The sequence below is a fragment of the Pteropus medius genome, unplaced genomic scaffold (assembly GCF_902729225.1).
Source record: "Pteropus medius unplaced genomic scaffold, Ma_sr-lr_union100, whole genome shotgun sequence".
Classification (NCBI taxonomy): Eukaryota; Metazoa; Chordata; class Mammalia; order Chiroptera; family Pteropodidae; genus Pteropus; species Pteropus medius.
This window is the reverse complement of record NW_024346667.1, coordinates 21,195,560-21,213,160: the sequence shown is the minus strand read 5'-3', so window position 1 is coordinate 21,213,160 and position 17,601 is coordinate 21,195,560. Positions and strand designations below refer to the sequence as shown.

Genomic DNA, 17,601 nt, shown 5'->3' with positions numbered 1-17,601 from the left:
AAAAAAAACTGAAAAAGTAAACTATATAATCTCCATAAACTATATAATCTTCTTTAGTTAAATACATACCAAAAGGGTTCACTCATTGCTGAAAGGACATCTATTTTATTACTTTATTATCTAGAGTGATAGATATAAGATGGTCACTCATTCTTTGACAATGCTTCTGTCAAGAGCTGGCATCTATATCTCATTTTCCTTCTCACATCTGAAGGAATATTGTGCAAGTTTCAAGGCCTGATTCTTAAGAGGCTGGCAGTTTCCACTTTCTTTTTCTTAGAATACTCACTCTTGATGTCTAAGTTATCATGTAAGAGAAAATGTGCATTGGAGAGAGAATGTGAAAAACCTATGAAAATACATAGAGAGGGAGAGTGGACCAACTCAGCCCAACCTTTGAATCATGCCTATCAAAGTTTCAGATGTGAAGAAAGTCTTTGGACCCTCCAGACTAGCCCACCTGCCAGCTGAATACTTACAGACCCCAGCTGAACTCAGCAGCAGAAGAATCACTCAGTTGAGTCCAGTACAAATTTTTGGCCCATGAATCTTGAATGTGAAGAGAGAATTATTGCTTTGATTCATTAATTTTAGGTGGTTTATTATGAAGCAATAGATAACTAGAACACATGGAGGAATACTGCTTGGTGGTTTTGTCTGAGGCTGCAGCTATCTGTCCCATTCTACTCTCACCTCATTTTTGTGCCAATACGTTCAGTTTAAGGAATATACTTCTCAGGGTCCCTTGGAAGTTTATATGGTCATGTGACAAAAATTTCCACAGAGATATAAGTAGAAATACTGCTTGCACACTCTGAAAAATGTCCTTAAATCATTTCCCCGTTTTTCTTCTCTGGATCAGAATGTGGATGTGATTATTTGTGTTATAGCCATCACCTTGGACCATGAAAAGAAGGACTTCACCTTCAAGGTGTTGGAATTTAATTCTGTAAGAATAGTGAAACTATGATTTCAAGAAGTTAGGGAGCTTATTTTTTATGAATGAAAAATATATTGTTATATATTGCTTTAGCATTTTTGATATAAGAATCTGAGACTAACAGATTCACTGGGTAATTAAACCAAATAAGATAATAGAAAAGACAATAATTCATTTCAAAGAATGTTAACAAGATAGAAATATTATACCGGCTGGGCCTTGAGATTCTAATATTCAATTATCATACAAAGAATCTTTCATTTGTCTGTCTCCATCATTAGCCAAGTTCCAGAAGTTGCAGGCACATCCCAGCATATGTTTTAATTAAATCCCAGCATTTAATTGATCTAATTGTGGTTGTATTTTCTATTTTAAAAATTAATTATTTCAACTAAAATTAAAAAAAATAATAAGTATTTCTATCGATAAGTACCTTAAAGGGAAAAGAATTAAGTGCTCCAACCAAAAGATAGAGTGGCTCAAAGGATAAGAAAACAAGACCCCTACATCTGCTGCCTGCAAAAGACTCACTTCAGATTAAAAGACACACACAGACTAAAAAGAAGGGGATGGAAAAAGATATTGCTTTGATGGACCTAGAAGGTATTTAAGTCAGACAGAGAAAAAGAAACACTATATGATTTCACTTATATGCAGAATCTAAGGAATAAAAAGAATAAACTAGTTAAAAATGGACCCACAAATATAGTGGACAATTTGGTGATGGACAGAGGGGAGTGAGTTTGGGGAGCTGGGAGAATAGACTGAAAGATTAAAGAAGTACAAATTAGTAGCTGATGGATGGTCATGGGAATGGGAAGCATGGCATAGGGAATGCAATTAGCATTAATACATTGGCTAGGTGGAGGGCCAGGGGAGGGAGATAGCAATTGGGGGGATTGTTTTATGAATTGTCTAGATGTCTAACCAATGTACTGTATACTTGAAACTAATTAAAATATATAAGTCAATAAAAAAGCATACACAAAAAATTAATTATTTCATTGTACAAAAAATGTAGAGTAATATCACAAACAATAATATATCCAACCTAACCAAGCAAATAACAATTAAAATGTTACTGAAACATTTTATACATCTCTCCCTAATTGCATTGCATTTTTTCCTTGTAGCCACCATTGTGCTTGTAATACTTTTAAATCTCATAAAAATATAATGTCATGCTCTATATATTCTTCTACAACTTTTAAGATTTATCCATGAATACATGTAGCTGTGGTTTGTTTATTTGTACTGCTCTATAATATTTCACTGCACAAATATCCTGAAGAATATCATTTTACTTTATCACCAATGAATACTTAAATTTTAGATTCATTGTTATTTCATATTATAAAAATATTCTTTATAAGGGTCCTGCTGTACACTATGTTTATTTACTACTTGAATTCTATTTTTTTCTCCAGCTCCAAAGAGTCTATTCTTTTCCTATATATATTTTTTTAGATCTTGGAGGCAGGCTTAGGAGATGGGTCGAGTGGGTGGGAAAGGTGATTTCAGGATTTCTGTCTTCTGATGTTGAATTTGAAGGAAAAGGACGATACAGTTCAGGACAAAATTCAGGAAATTTGGGTCCTAAAGGAAAAATTTTAAACTTGGGTCAGTGCGAAGCATTCAAAATACTTTATTTTGTCTTAGTTTAGATTCTCTAGTCACTCTAAATCTAAGAATGAGAAAAGGGGAAGAGTAGCAGGGAGTGGATTACTATAATGATTGTGAATGACTTGTTCAGAAAATTATGTGTTCCAGTTGCTCAATTACATGGAACCAATTCGATTTTCCCAAGTCATTTTTATTGAATGGTCTTTTACCTTCTTATTGTCGGTGTTTTTGAAATACTGAATTAATTAGGGAATTTCAATGTAATATTTAGAAGGCTTTAAAGGCAGATATTCATCATTTTTTCAACATCCCCTGACTGAAAATGTAAACTTTCAGAGATGTGAAGTACTGATGTGTCAACATAATATAAACATGTTTTTAATTTAACTGCTAAAATCCCTTTGACTTTATGTCTATGCTAGTTTTAACTTTTCCATAATCATCTTCTTAAGAAATATAATTGGTTTGTGTCTACTTCCATTGAATTCAACTCTTACACCCAGGATTTGTTGCTTTGTGTCAGGTTTACCTGGAGAATGTATAGCATGTACTGTGCCCGTGAGCGAGGGATGAAAACCTACGGGTTCAGAAAAATATAAATGATCGAGTGTGTTGTTACTAGGCTCTCCTTGAGGTTCAATGTCATTTGCCGAATGTAAGATCTCAGTTAATTTTTGAAAATTCAAAGTTTTATCAGCACCTGGAGTCACTAGATATGAATGCCCTCTGAAGAAAAGGGAGAAATTGTCTTGAGAAGGAGAAGCAGAAGGACCATATGGTTTTTGGTCTTAAAGATTTAGAAGAAAGAAACAAGATTTTAGGATGCCAGTCATTTGATTTTTAGTTTAGCATTCTTGAGATTCTTTGACTATTGCAATTTTACTTTCTTTTTATTTATTTTTTCTTAAGTTTGGTGTTGGCTGTAGAACAGATGGTGACTAGACAAGAGAATTAACTCGAGTCTGTTTCATAGTTCCCTCAGCCACACTAATTCATTCAGGGTCGATTCATTCCTCCACCGTAATAGTTCTAATTCTTTATAAAGTTAATAAATGCCCTGCTTTTTAAAGTGGAATATTAAAATCTTAAGGTAAAAGAATATACCATATAAATTTTTTCTTTCTGCATTTCATGGGGTCTTTTGAACTCCTATTCCCAAGGGGAGGTTTGGCCTATAAATAGAAAAATAATAATAATAAACTTAGGAAAAACTTATGTACGAAAAACCATAAGAGAATACAGAGTGCCCAGAACCAAATTTGTACACATGTGCGTGCACACACATACCCTTGTACTTATGTCCTGATGGACAATTAATCAAAAACATGGAGCATTTTAAGATAACTATAATTTTCAATATATTTTGTTCCTGCAATGTTTTCTAGCTCTATTTATTGTGTATTTTTACCACCCAAGAATATATTATTGATCATGAATTCAAGTAAAAATATGAGTATTAAATATAAATTTTCAAATTACTGTCTTTTTTGTGTTGAATCATGCCATTAGGAATAAATAAGATAGAGTTTGATATATAAAATTGCTTCAGAAATTTCAGATGTTAATTTTCAGAATGGAAGAGCATCATATGTCTCTGACATTCATGTTTTGATGGAAGGAAGAGGGAATAGAAAATATAAATGAGGTAAATAGGATACAGTTATTATTCAGTGAGTTGAATCATCAGGGTAATTTGATATAATTCAAATTAATAATTGATCGATATTGAGTAAAATCAATGTAAATATTTGTAGGGAACATGAGTCAGTGCCTGGAAAATAGTAAGGTGTATGGGTTTGTTTATAAACAAAATAATGTTAGATCCAGAGACAAAGTGATTAACTTCATCTGAAAGTCTAAAATTGTTTTATTGAGAGAAAGCTCTTTCTTCCAGCTAATATATGGTAAAGTGCCTAAAATAGTGTTTGGCCTTGAAGGCATACTCACATAATGGAACAGTACACATTATAAAATATTTCATGAAGCCCATTATTTTCAGTACTTTGCATATAGTTTTTGTTACTTCTTGGAATTTGTATAAATTTTTCTATTAGTTGCTTTAGGGCAGGGTTTATCTATTGTTATTTCTAGATCCTGGTAGAAGTCAGGAATGTAGTCAGTGTCCAGTAAAAATATCCTCCTATGTTAAAATATTAAAGCTAATTTGGAAGCCTAAAAATAGATTCTCTTTAATTTATATCTTAAAAATTATGATAATTGTACAAATATGGGGCTGATTGAAATCTTTATTATTAATTTAATAAAAACTTCACTCCCTTTGCTGTATAATAAGTTCCTTGGTCAAAGGCAAAGATGCATGGACTAACATGATGGTGTGTAAAACATTTGCATATCACTGGTTGTTGGTTTTGGCAGAAGCGTTGTGGCAGAGAATGCAATTTTATACTCAAAATCAATACCTGTTTAGTGAGAATAAAGTGTAATCCCTTCCATGGCAGAGATGATACTACATAACTCAGTTCTTGATGGCCAACTAGGGTCACATGGTAACTTGGTGGTTCATAGTTAAGTGGTTAGTCTTTACTAAGGCCTGGCAGCAACTCTGAAGCTATTTCATTCTCAAAATGAAATAGTTGTTCGTAAAAGAGAGCAGAGCATTATTCAAAAATATTCAGATTTTTAACTCTGGTTGACTCGTAGGAGCCTGCTAGTGACTCCACACTTTACTATCTATCACATATACTTCAAGCATAATCAGATCTGTGGTTCATGTGGTCCAAATGTGTGTTTCAGATGGAGTGTCTTGGGGTTCACAAGTTGAGAAACATTGATATAGTTGCTAGAGTAGTCAGAGCATGATATTCAGCAATGATGGCAAGGCAATGTATACAAACATATACGTTACTTAATATGAATCTTACAATTCATTTCTGTTTAATAAAATCTATATTTTATTAATAAAAAAGAACAGTAATTAATTAAATGTAACACTATTTATAGGGAATATATCTTATCCACAACTATATCCATTGTTTTATTTTTTCTTTATAATAACCATTTGGATAGAAAGAACAAATTTTTTATTCAAAATTTCTAGAATCTGAGCCACATCACAATGTCTAAATGTAGACTACAAAGCAGTGGGGCTACCAGAGAACACACATTTTATAATTCCATGCAACATATTAATAAATTTTTCCATATTTTAAAAATTTAATATAATTTCTCTATAATGTTTATGCTTAACTCAGATACTCTGATGATCAATGTGAGAGTAATAAGTTATTATAAATAATATTCTGGAATTTTTCTTTTATCCAGAGCAAAATTCTTGCAAGAAAAAGAGGGTGGTATTAATTACCATTTGGCATGCTTCATTTCTTGCATTACAGATTATATAATCGCTCTTCACCTAGGAAAACTTGTATTATCATGTCATTTTTTATTATTATTTAAATTAAAATACTCCAAACTTGAAAAAACTAAGAATGCTCTGTGTTTATAAAAAAATGGAATTTATATAGCAAAGCAAGTTGAAATTTACTGTATGCCTAGTTTATGATACAGAATTAAAATTATAATCAGGAATTGTCAGGAAAACTTAAAATATACAACAAGCTAAAGTATTTTGACCTGAATGATCAAAAAATTATGTCTCTTCTTTATTGTGCTATTTTTCTTTTGAAACACAAACAATGTTACATTTGCAACCATGGTGAAATCTTAAAAAAATATTTCTCAGAATATTTCTTTTCTTTTCTTTTCTTTTTTTTTTTTTTTATACCTTTTGATTCCATTTTGGAGCTGGAATGCTTTAATTGTCATCTCTTAGCAGTCAAGGGACTAAATTAAAGGAATTTTAGGTAAAAGAGTGATAGTTTTTCCGTGATCTTGGATAAGCATCAAAGGAAGAGCTCCATTTTATTCCCTGTGATTTTCTTTAGGCTTTGGGAGCCACCAAGTATCATCAAAGAACAAAGATCTAGTTCAAAACGAAGAAGGAAACAAGTGTTTCACTACCATAAAATGGTCTCAGAAATATCCTTGAGAGTGAAGGTAAATTTTGAAAGGGGTATTAAAAGATCTCTAAATAATAAAATAAAATAAAATAAAATAAAATAATAAAATAAATATAAAATAAAATAAAATAAAATATATATATATATATAAAAATAAAACCCTCTAAATCAAAATGCTTTAATTTTATAGAATTGTTTGAGATTACAAGAACACAATGTTTGCAGACAAACCTATGGCAAAATCACACTATTTTCTGCCAAGGAGAAACTGTGCCTAACCTCAAAGAACTCATGAGCTAGTTCTGAATATTCCTCAAATGTTTCCTGCTCTTTCAGTCTGACTCAAACCAAATATACAACAGACCGTACTGGAGGTATACAAAGTTCTTCAGAGACGGTAAAGTAGGTCTTGAAACAACCATACATAATTGAAGATACGAAGAAATGAATCGTGATTATTAATAGTCACTCACAAGGTGCCATATTCATCTGTACTAGTACATTATTTTCATTATAACTATAAATGCTCCGTAACCAGTTTCTTTTTAGATGAATGCTTTCTATGAGTCCCATTTCTGACTTCACGCAGGTAATTTATATATCAATTAGAGACATTCTCTTATTTAAATAGTTCTATCCCATTGGCCGTGGAAATTTAATTTCTACTCAATGGTGATATTTAAAATATTCAACAAGTGGCATGTCAGAGGCACTGAAAAAATCATAACATGCTACAGCCTATCACAGTGGTCACTGGCCACAAACTGGGCCATATCAGAAAGTATTGGTGGTGTATCAACCCTGGTTTTCTCACAATATCTATTAAGATCCCAAAGGCTCACTTTTCAATAGTCATCTCCAATCGTATGCTTCTGCACAATTACTGTTCTTTGTACTCTTTTGTGGCTTTTTAATTTATATTTACCAAGACTGCATTAGTCATATAACCAAAGCATAAAATGAATTTATTAGCTAGCTATTAGTTTATAGAATCCATGGATCTATGGGTCATCTTGAGATCCAGGAACCAAGTAAAAAAATAAATAGCAGAAATCAGAGCTGCTGGTTAATGGAAGGCTCTGCTATGTGAAGGTACTTTGACAAGTTCCTGTGTCTGTGCATTGCATGCTGAAGACTCAAGGTCCTGGGCTGGAATATTTCTTTTGCCGAACCTCAGTTGCTTTTCAGTATCTGAACCTATGCAGAGTTAGAGTTTTTCGTTTGTTTGTTTTTGTTTTGTTTTGTTTTGTTTTGTTTTCTATAGCAGCACCAAAGCTTTATTTTTCAAAACTTGCAGGATGATGAATCTCCCAAATTAAAAAAAAAAAAAAAAAAAATGGTGTCTACAGCCATGCCGCCCTGAATAAGCCGGATCCCATCTGATTTCGGAAGCTGAGCATGGTCGGGCCTGGGTTAGTACTTGGATGGGAGACCACCTAGGAAGACAGGTGCTGTAGGCGTGTAAAAAATAAATAAATAAATAAGGGACTGTAAATTGACAAGGTCCTTGAAATCTGTGAGGTCAACCAAGGGTTGCCTTGCCTAAAAAGTGAAAAAAATAAAATAAAAATTTTAAAGGAAAAAATACACGTAATTTAATGTTTTTATATCTAAGTTTCTTTGTAAAATGGAAAAAAATAATTCTACATGCCTCAAGGGTTATATGAGAATTGAATGATATAATGCATTCAAAACAATGCCTGGCATTTAGTGAGCCCTTAATAATACTATTTATTGCTATTATTAAGCATTAACTTAATCATAATGACGTATCAACATAAGTAAACATCATCTTCATCGTCATCGATATTTCTACAAGCACACACTTCAATAAGGGATCTCTTTAAAATAGTCTTTGCCAGAGTTTAAGGTCATGGCATTGGAGCTTGTATTATAACACTAGAAAGCAAATAAGTTAAAATTTAATATTATACTATCCTGCAGTTAAAAAGTTCTCAAACAATTTTTTCACCCCTTACTCTATAATCTTCCAAGTCGCTAGGTCCCCTCTTCCTACTGAGAACTCCTGCACATGTATTAAAAATTTTGAACCTTATTCCCATTTATTCTTTTGATGTTGTTTATTTCTCATCTCGTGAGTGTTCTAATTATTTTCCTAAAAATACATAAAAACACCCTTTTTTCTTCCCCAAAGGTGAACTCTCTTCCCTACTAAATCGTATTAGTTTTCCTCATTCAATGATGAGATGATCTACCTAGTGATATTGTAGGGCTGTTATCTTTTGGGACCGTACATATTACTTTCAGTGAGAAACAATATAACATGGGAGGTGTTGTTTTGTCTATTTTCCATAGTAATGGACATTTATCTCTACTTCTTTTCATAAAACTAGTAATAAACTTTTATTAAACTTTTCATGTCCAGGAATTTCCCAGTAAGAATATATTTATACTTAAATATATGAGATAATTGTATGACTATTAACATTTGGCAAATTTGAAACATATGAGTTTAGGAACAACAAAAATTACATAGTATTAAATATTTCACTTAAATACTTTATCATAGGAAAACATTTATTAATTGCTTATCCATATGTGGTGCTAAATTAGGAGAAACTTAAAAACAAGTTAACTAAGTAATCTGAGCCAATTAATCTGTGAATGATTAACTCATTCGCTTTGAGCATGGTGCTAATGAACCCCAAATCATAGGTTTGATCTCTTTGTGGGTTGCTTAGGTTGGCTCTTCGCCATTGCTGCATATTTCACTTCTAACTTTTCTAGTTAATTTTTATACACACGTCACTGGTCATAAAGAGAAATAGAATAAAGAATATAGATGTAGGTTTACAAATTCATAAACTCAGAAATACAAAGCATGCACTCTTCTAAGGGAAGGTCAATAATCTTTATATGACAATAACATTTTCACTTCTAAAAGTATGGCCATTGTTAAAAATGAACAAAACCAGTATTTGTAGAATGCTTGACAGAATGTAAAATATGCCTTTGCATCGCTATGCCATTTTACACAAGCAATAGAAGATATTTAAATTCTGTACATTCATACACTTCATTTACACACAGATGGGGTGCTGAAAGTAGAAGATAATTTGAAATATACCTTCATAAAAAAAGGAATTTTTTAATAGAAATAAAGTAAGAGAAAATAAGTTTCAAGAGATTGAGGCAAAAGTTTATCTTGTTTATTTTAATAAGAACTTCAAATATTTTATGGAAAAAGTTAACGTATAAATTGCTTGTTGGTAAAATAAAAAGTATCAACAAACAATGGCCACAAGGTCAAATTGATGAAATTTTGCTAAAATATTAATTATGGCAAATACCTCATTATTCAAAGAATTTTTGCATATGAAACAGTCATACTAGGTGATGCTTCAGTTTCAATATTTCTTTAATTTTTATGGTAATATAAAAAATTATTCTGACTGAGCCTTCTTTAAGGCACGGTATTTTACAAGTACTGGTTTTGTTTATTTTTAACAATGAATAAATAAATAAATGAATTAAAGCAGAATTATTTCAAAGGTGGAGAGCTAGTTTTCTTAAAGTTTCTATCTCTGTCAAATGATTATTTGTTGCATATATGTGGGTCACTCTTCTAAATTCTCTAATTCTTCTATATTTTGCCTGAACATATTATGTGGGTCTGTAAGTATAGTATTTTAAAGGTTAATATGTGTTATTGCTTAAAAATGTATTTTGGACATTACATTATAAGTTCTATAACTAATGAGGAGCTGAAAACAGGCATTTAGCCAAATGGCTAAGGTTAAAATAAAATATAGATTTAAAACTAAAACCATTCCCAGGGTTTTGAAACATTAGTCTAGATTGTTGTTGTTGTTTTTAAATTTTCTGAAACCTGAATAATGGCTTATTTCCTCAAACTTTCATTTCTGTACTGGATGTTTTTTTGAAACTAATGGGAAGCTGTAAAATTTTTTTTTTGATTAATTAGGAAAGACTTACAAAAGTTATCTCTATATATAATTCTGGTCAATAGAAACTAACCTTTAAAAGATTTATTGAATTTTGAGAGTTAGTATTTAGTTCATTGCTAAGTGATTGAAAACTGCTTTACAGGGACTAGGCTGTTTTTAATGACTTCTTTCTAAACGTGACTTTCATCAAAAAAAAAAAAAAGATCTTACTCTTAAAAGAATTACCCAATTTAAAAAAAACCTGGTGTCAGTACAATTTAATTATAATAAAGAGAATAGGGCTGTTCTAAAAAATAAATCCAGGATATATGTTGGATCCTGTTTCTAAAAATTGCCATCCTTCTACATTTTTATATGTCTTTTAATCACCAGGGGACATTCATGACATTGGGGATGATTTGGATGGTTTCTATGGTGTTAAACACCTGTATGCACAATTCTGGACACAGGATATTAAAGAAAGGTAGAGTGAATTTATGAAAAATTAAACGGTTAATTCAACTATTTCTATAATTTCAACATTTACTTTTAAAACACAGTAGGTTATAGCAATAGGAATAGGAATTCTGCCAGGTCCAGCACTTATTAAGCAATCCAAAATGGTTAGCATCAGGTTTAATAAAAGGCAAAAATATTTAGTTTTTGAAATGAAAGTATTTTGACACCATTTAGAGGTTATAGAGGACAAATAAAGGACACTGCTCTCTTCCTTCTTTCTCTTTGAGACCTTCCAGCAGTTCCTGGATATATTTTTTGGAAGATTTTTGTTCTCTTTTCTTTCTTGTTTTATGTTTTAAATACAAGTTTAAAAACTTAGGGACCCAAACAAAACAATATTTGAGAGGAATATTGAATTGGTTAATCAATTCCCTCTTTCTTATATCTTAAAAATGAAAATGTATGATGATCACAAGGACATTGGATTTCATCTTCATTTCTTACTTTGTTTAGAATGTGTCTCTTTGATCTTCTATGCATCATCAACTTGTGTTCATTCTATGTGTTCAATAGATCAATTCCAGTAGGATAAGCACTTTTGCAGTGATGACTCAAAAAACAAAATTGCTAGCAAATAACAATTTATGTACTGAATTTGTAGTTCTCAAGGAAGCTGAGGATGACCATGTAACCTGCAAAAATTTGTTGGTATTTCATATCCATCATCGGGGTGATGTCACTGACCACATAAAAAACTAAAGACAAAAACCTGCTGAAAAAAGCATCAGCACTTATTTCAACATTTAGTAGTTATATTAATACCATGGTAGAAAGTGAGACATCTTCTGAATTTACATGTTATAATATAAGGCATGATATTTCACTTAAAACAATTAGCTGTTCCAAATTCTGTTCAAATTTTATTTCAAGTTTTCTTTACGCAATTATGAAAAGTAAAGAGTTAGCAGGCAATAAGTTGGCTCCATTAACAGATTTTCAAAAATGTAAGAAATATCAGTTTTATATTATTATACAAGGCTTCGAACTTAGAGAAAAACAGTTAATTCAAATAATTGTTTGATGTTTTAATTCAAGTTACTAAATCTAAGCTTTGAATATTTGAAAGGTATATTATATTGAGTTTGGGTTTCACCACAGAATATTAAATTTTATTTGCAGTAATAATAAGAATACTAATTTCTTGGGAGCACAGCATGATAATACAATGGTATTCTTGCTGAATTAAGAAAGTGTTGAATTAGAAATATACTTGGTATTGATAGCCTGTACCATAGCCATAAATGTCCTCTCCCTTTGCCACATAACAGCAATTGTGTTTTGGAAACGCTTTTGCCTTATGATTATTACTTTTTTATTTTTTATCATCATAATCTTTGCCTTATAATTATTGAAAACAAAACTTCAAAAAGAAACACATTGAAATGTACTCCTACAAAAATAAGAAAATGAACAAATAAATCTATGAGAGGTTGAACAGTTTACAAGTATTATTTTGAAATTTTATTATTGTGATTTGGAATACCTCATATTGTGGCAAAAACCTTTTGATGAATTTCCTATTTTTATTGATTAAGTTTATATTCCACACTTGAATAAAAGGCAACTAAATAGGATTCTAATTTTCAACATCTATATTTGGCAAAACATTCAAAATCATAATAAATTCCAAATCTTATTTAATGAATTTTGCCTCATAAAAATATATGTTGCAAAAATGTATTCATGATAGAGGCCAAAAAATAGGTTGAAGTAGTTACATGCTTTAATATGAAAATTAGAAATAATAATATTCTCCATTTAGTATTGTTTCCTCTGTGCTTATTGGGTACTTTGTCTTTGAGAAATTTGACTCAATTAGAAATTCTATGACCTGCAGAAGAAGGTACTTTGTCTTTGAGAAATTTGACTCAATTAGAAATTCTATGACCTGCAGAAGAAGTTCTTCTAGTCAACTAAAGGCAATGATTTCAAATTTATCAAACATAAAATACATCTTTGAAGAAGACTACATGGAAATTTATAAAAGTATAAAAATCAATAGAGCTGATTTTAAAAATACATTCTCAGATAAATATTAGTTCCATGGTATTAAAGACAGAATATACATGTATATCTATATATATTGTGTGTATATAAATATATATATAAAAGAATAATGATTCTGCTTATAGTATTCTTATAGTATTTTGAAATTAATGTTTAAATAAGCAAGAAAAATATTAACTTAATTTTGATTATATTTGCTCTTTCTCTAATATATAATTAATGTAGAAATGTATCTATATATATGCCATATATTTTTGTACATATCAAGGATGGGGCAGAGATTAAAACAAAAACAATACATGAAATTTACTAGCTATACAGTTAAACAAACTACAGACATATGTTTCATAAAAAACATAAAATGTAAAAATTGGTGTAAGCAGAAATAGAACACCAATAGCCATTAACTGAATTAATTGAAATAGGAATAGAAGATTGGAATATATAATTATTAAGCTTGAGTTAATAAACATGAAGTATTTTTTTAATACAAAAAAATACCAAATAATAAAGATCTTTGCCTTGTTTCTATTCTTAAATGTAATGGGTCGTTTGGTCTCCAATTTAAATGTGATGTTTCCTGTAGGTTTTGGTACAAAGTCTGTTTCTGATAAACACAGTCATAGAGGTCCTGGCAAACATAATAAGATAAGAAAATGGCAAAAAAAGAATAAGAAATGAAAAGAAATGTATTTATTTGTAAATAGTGTGACATCTGCAGAGTCAATAAACAAGTTAATAGAACAATAAAAAACTTTGGCCAAGTTTCTAAATATATGAATAACTTACACAAATCGATAACATTACAGCATAAAAATAATAATCAGAGGAAAACATAAGAATAAGACACTATTTCCAAAACAAGAATTATATAGAATATAATATATAAGATGTTGATGAAGAAAAATATTAAACTCTACTAAAGAATAAAAAAGTAGATCCAGAATAAATGGAGAAAAAATATACAGTGACATCCTGAAAGAGGCAAATGTTTGCTTATCATGTTTACCTAACAATTCAGTTATTTTTATTCCAACTAATGTTTTGCCCTTAAAGTTCTGCTCGTTCGTATCAAATTACAATTTGTAGGCATAAATTCTTTTCAAAATGAAGTTAGTCGAAGATTTCGTACATAGATTTTAAGATGATTTAGGTACAATTTTTATTTTCATGAATCTTGTTCTTTATTTCTTATTTGTAGCCACACAGGTTCACAGTAATATTCACAACTTTCTAAAAGGCAAAAATTAATCCTGATATTAAAAAATATTAATTCTATTAAGTTTTCTTTTTCTAAAGCAATGAAATTTATTATTTCCAGAGGAGAGTGGGTTAATGAGAAATTGTAGCATATCATTTTTCTCCCATTCACATGTCATTTTATCATATTTTCTTTTATTAGTTGTAATTCCACTGTGCTGATTCGCACTTATTCTGTGGTCAAGTGTGACTATTTCTAAATTTGTCCTAAAATACTTGTACGAAGGCAAACATCCCACCTGGTATGTGTGGTCTGTATTTTTCTTCCGTGTGATTTACTTTGAATTTATTTCTCTTGTACTTAATCCTGTTTATACTTGCTTCTGTCTCTAACATGTATTCATTTAAAAATGTTTAGCACAAGCAGTTATAATTTTTATTGGGCTACCCACAAGAACGTGAGGTCAAATAGCTATTTAAAGATACCCAATTATTTGCCTAACATATTCAGGGACAACAACATATTGTGCAAGAGATTAACTGGTAAATGGAATTTTTGTCAAATGTGAGGGTCCCAAGGAAATAAATTTTATCAAAAAGTGGTCTAATTGTATATTAGAGTTTTAAGTATAATAAATGTTTCTATGGTTAGCATAGTTTCTATACTAAATTGTTCTAATAATTACAGCTCAATGATTACAGTAGAGTGTGTAATATTTCTTTTCAACATTGAACACTAAATATATAAGGAATTTGGAGAAATCATGATCAAATAAGTTGAGAAAACAAAGAAGGAAAACAGAGTAGAAAAAATTAAACATGAGAAAATAGAAAAAGAATTAGTTGCTCTACAGGGTTAATTTGTTCCCCAAATATCAAATGCTTCTATGAAATACAGGAGATAGAAATTGAGCTATCTCATCGAACAACAAAATGATCCTAATACTTGATCAATAATAAAAGGCCTCAACTTTCTCTATTTTTTCCCCTAAAGTTTGTCCCCTTATTATTAACTTGAAATTTTCATCATTTAATATATACTTTTTCAAGAGTGGTTATAGAGGATCTCCAAAATTTTATTGTTTTAATTCCCAAACGTTTTTTTGAGAGCATATTTTTCTGGGCGGGGGCTATAGATTTCTCTGCAGATCTGGGAAAGTGACAACTGGAGAAGGTAAAAGACTATCTGTGAGAGGTGCCGAATCAAAGACCAACCTCATCTCCTTTGGTGGGCCCATATTAACTCTATCAGTTAATCTTATTAGAAAATTGCATGGTATTTAATTTAACTTTCTTTGAGTCATTTCACAGGGCGAAATGAAACATTCTATGCGCTATTTTAGAACATGAAGTAGGTAAACTTCTTAGAGTGATCAGCCCCTGTTGTTACAGTCAGTTTAGTTACCTAAAAAGAAATTAATTAATTAAATTTGAATGTAGGACACCATCCTTCTGCACATTCACAAGCTTAGAATAGCAAACGTAAGTGTGAATTCCAAAGGAAACGCTGTTGTATATTCTTTCAGAGAAGGAGAAGCTGCTTTTCCCATTCTGACTGTGAGTGGCTTTGAACATCATTTCCAATTCATGTGCCAATTTGGTGATTGGTGTGAGCCAAGGCTTGCTGATTTCAAAGCCAGCTTGCATCACTGTGAATATCTCATTTCCGTTTTTTGCATGCAGGATCAAAATGATGAAAGTTAACTTGTTCTCTTATGATCTAGAAAAGACTTAGTTTTGGGTCAAGAATCACTGACAACTTTACCAAATATTTTCCTTGATGTTGTGCTTTTACTCCATCATTCATTCATTCACTTGGAGAGCTTGAATTCATTATTATCTATCATTGCATAAACCTAGCTCTGTTGAACCTAGAGGCTTTGTGGGACCAGAAGCCGTCATATACGGAGCAGGGTGCTGTGAAAGGCTGTTCGGGGGCTGGAATTCAGGACAGGTGTCTAGCCTCATGAAAGAGGGCACACCAGAAAACCAAGGCCAAAACACAGCCATAAGAATTAGGCAGCTGTTACATAGAAAAAAAGATTTTTAAGAAAAAGTTGTAGTCCAACTATCTGAGCAACATAAATACGGACCGATTAAAATTTGTCTCCTAATGGGGTGTGAGCCTACTGAGGCTCACTGAGGGAGTGACTGGCAATTCTAGTGCCAGTCTTGGACTTGACTCAGTCTTGTCTGACTAGGGACCCTCATAGAGGTTCTAGGGACCCTGAATTACCTAGATTTTCTAATTAATAATTGGATGTCAAATCTGCAGTTCTCATTGCTAAAGGAAACTTTAGTCATTTTCTTAAACAAGCAAAAGACCACTGAGGCTTCAGAGATGCCACTGTAACACATCAGGGATAAAATAAAAGTCTAGATAATTTAACCATCCTTTTTTCTCCCTGCAAAAAATCTCTGATGATGGAGGAGATATTCTCATTTGGCTTGAAAATAATTTGCTACTAATTAACTAAAAGATCAGATAATTGTACAACTTTGTTTTTAGCCCTTTATGTATAGACTCGTTCAGTTTTTTAATATAAAAATGGTCCTACTACAAAATTTTTTTCTCAGCCTTCCTGTCTTTATTCAAGAAATTCCGACTGACAAAAATTCTTTTCCACCAGGCAAACAACTCCTTAATTTCTCTAACTGTGACCTCTCTCTCAAGCTCCAATTATTTTATCCCTAACCAGATTCTGTCATTTTGAAACTCAAGCTGCCTCACAATGGTAGCTTACAGTCAATGTATTTTTGACAGCCTAATTATGTAAAAAATTAGTACCTTTTTTTTCATAATTATACGACTTTTATTGCAGTGCCAAAATGAGCTTTTCTATGAAAATTCCTTCCTTTCTTGGCCACCTACACAAGCTTTCAATAAGGATATATGGGGCAGGTGATGAGACGTATAGTATAATTCAGTTAGCTCTATCATGATTAATTGGTTTGATTGACTTCTTTCTTTAAATTGTAGTTATTATTTAACATAATACTCCAATTGCTTTGGCAACATAAAAATAAGAGTTAAGTATGCAAAAACAATTAAGGAAGAGAGGAAGGGAAGAAAGAAAGGAGGGAGGGAGGGAGGGAAAGAAGGAAGGAAGGGAGAGAACAATCTTGATTAGTGTTGTGTACATATCTTTACCGTGCTATGAATTCGTAGAATTTAATACAATGGTTTTAACATCTTCCCAAAATAAAGAGATGTTTGAATGATCACTTTTTGAAGTTGGACTTCATCTATAGAGAGGACAGTGATGTACTATTGTATGTCAGCAATTTTCACCTATGGCATTACAAGTCATTTGCTATCAAAAAATTTGCTATCAATAAGAAATTCCATATCATTAATAATTAAAATATCTAAGTATGTTAAAGATTTATTTTTAAAAATAAATTAGAGCAGATTAAACATTAC

At 31.2% G+C, this 17,601-nt stretch overlaps 1 long non-coding RNA gene and 1 pseudogene across 1 annotated transcript in view; both read left to right on the top strand.

The window, feature by feature from the left end:
• LOC120613439 (uncharacterized) overlaps positions 1 to 17,601 on the top strand; it is a 182,419-nt gene that overhangs the window by 87,739 nt on the left and 77,079 nt on the right. The gene's annotated exons all lie outside the window — the stretch shown is intronic.
• LOC120613614 (uncharacterized) lies at positions 7,885 to 8,003 on the top strand (annotated as a pseudogene).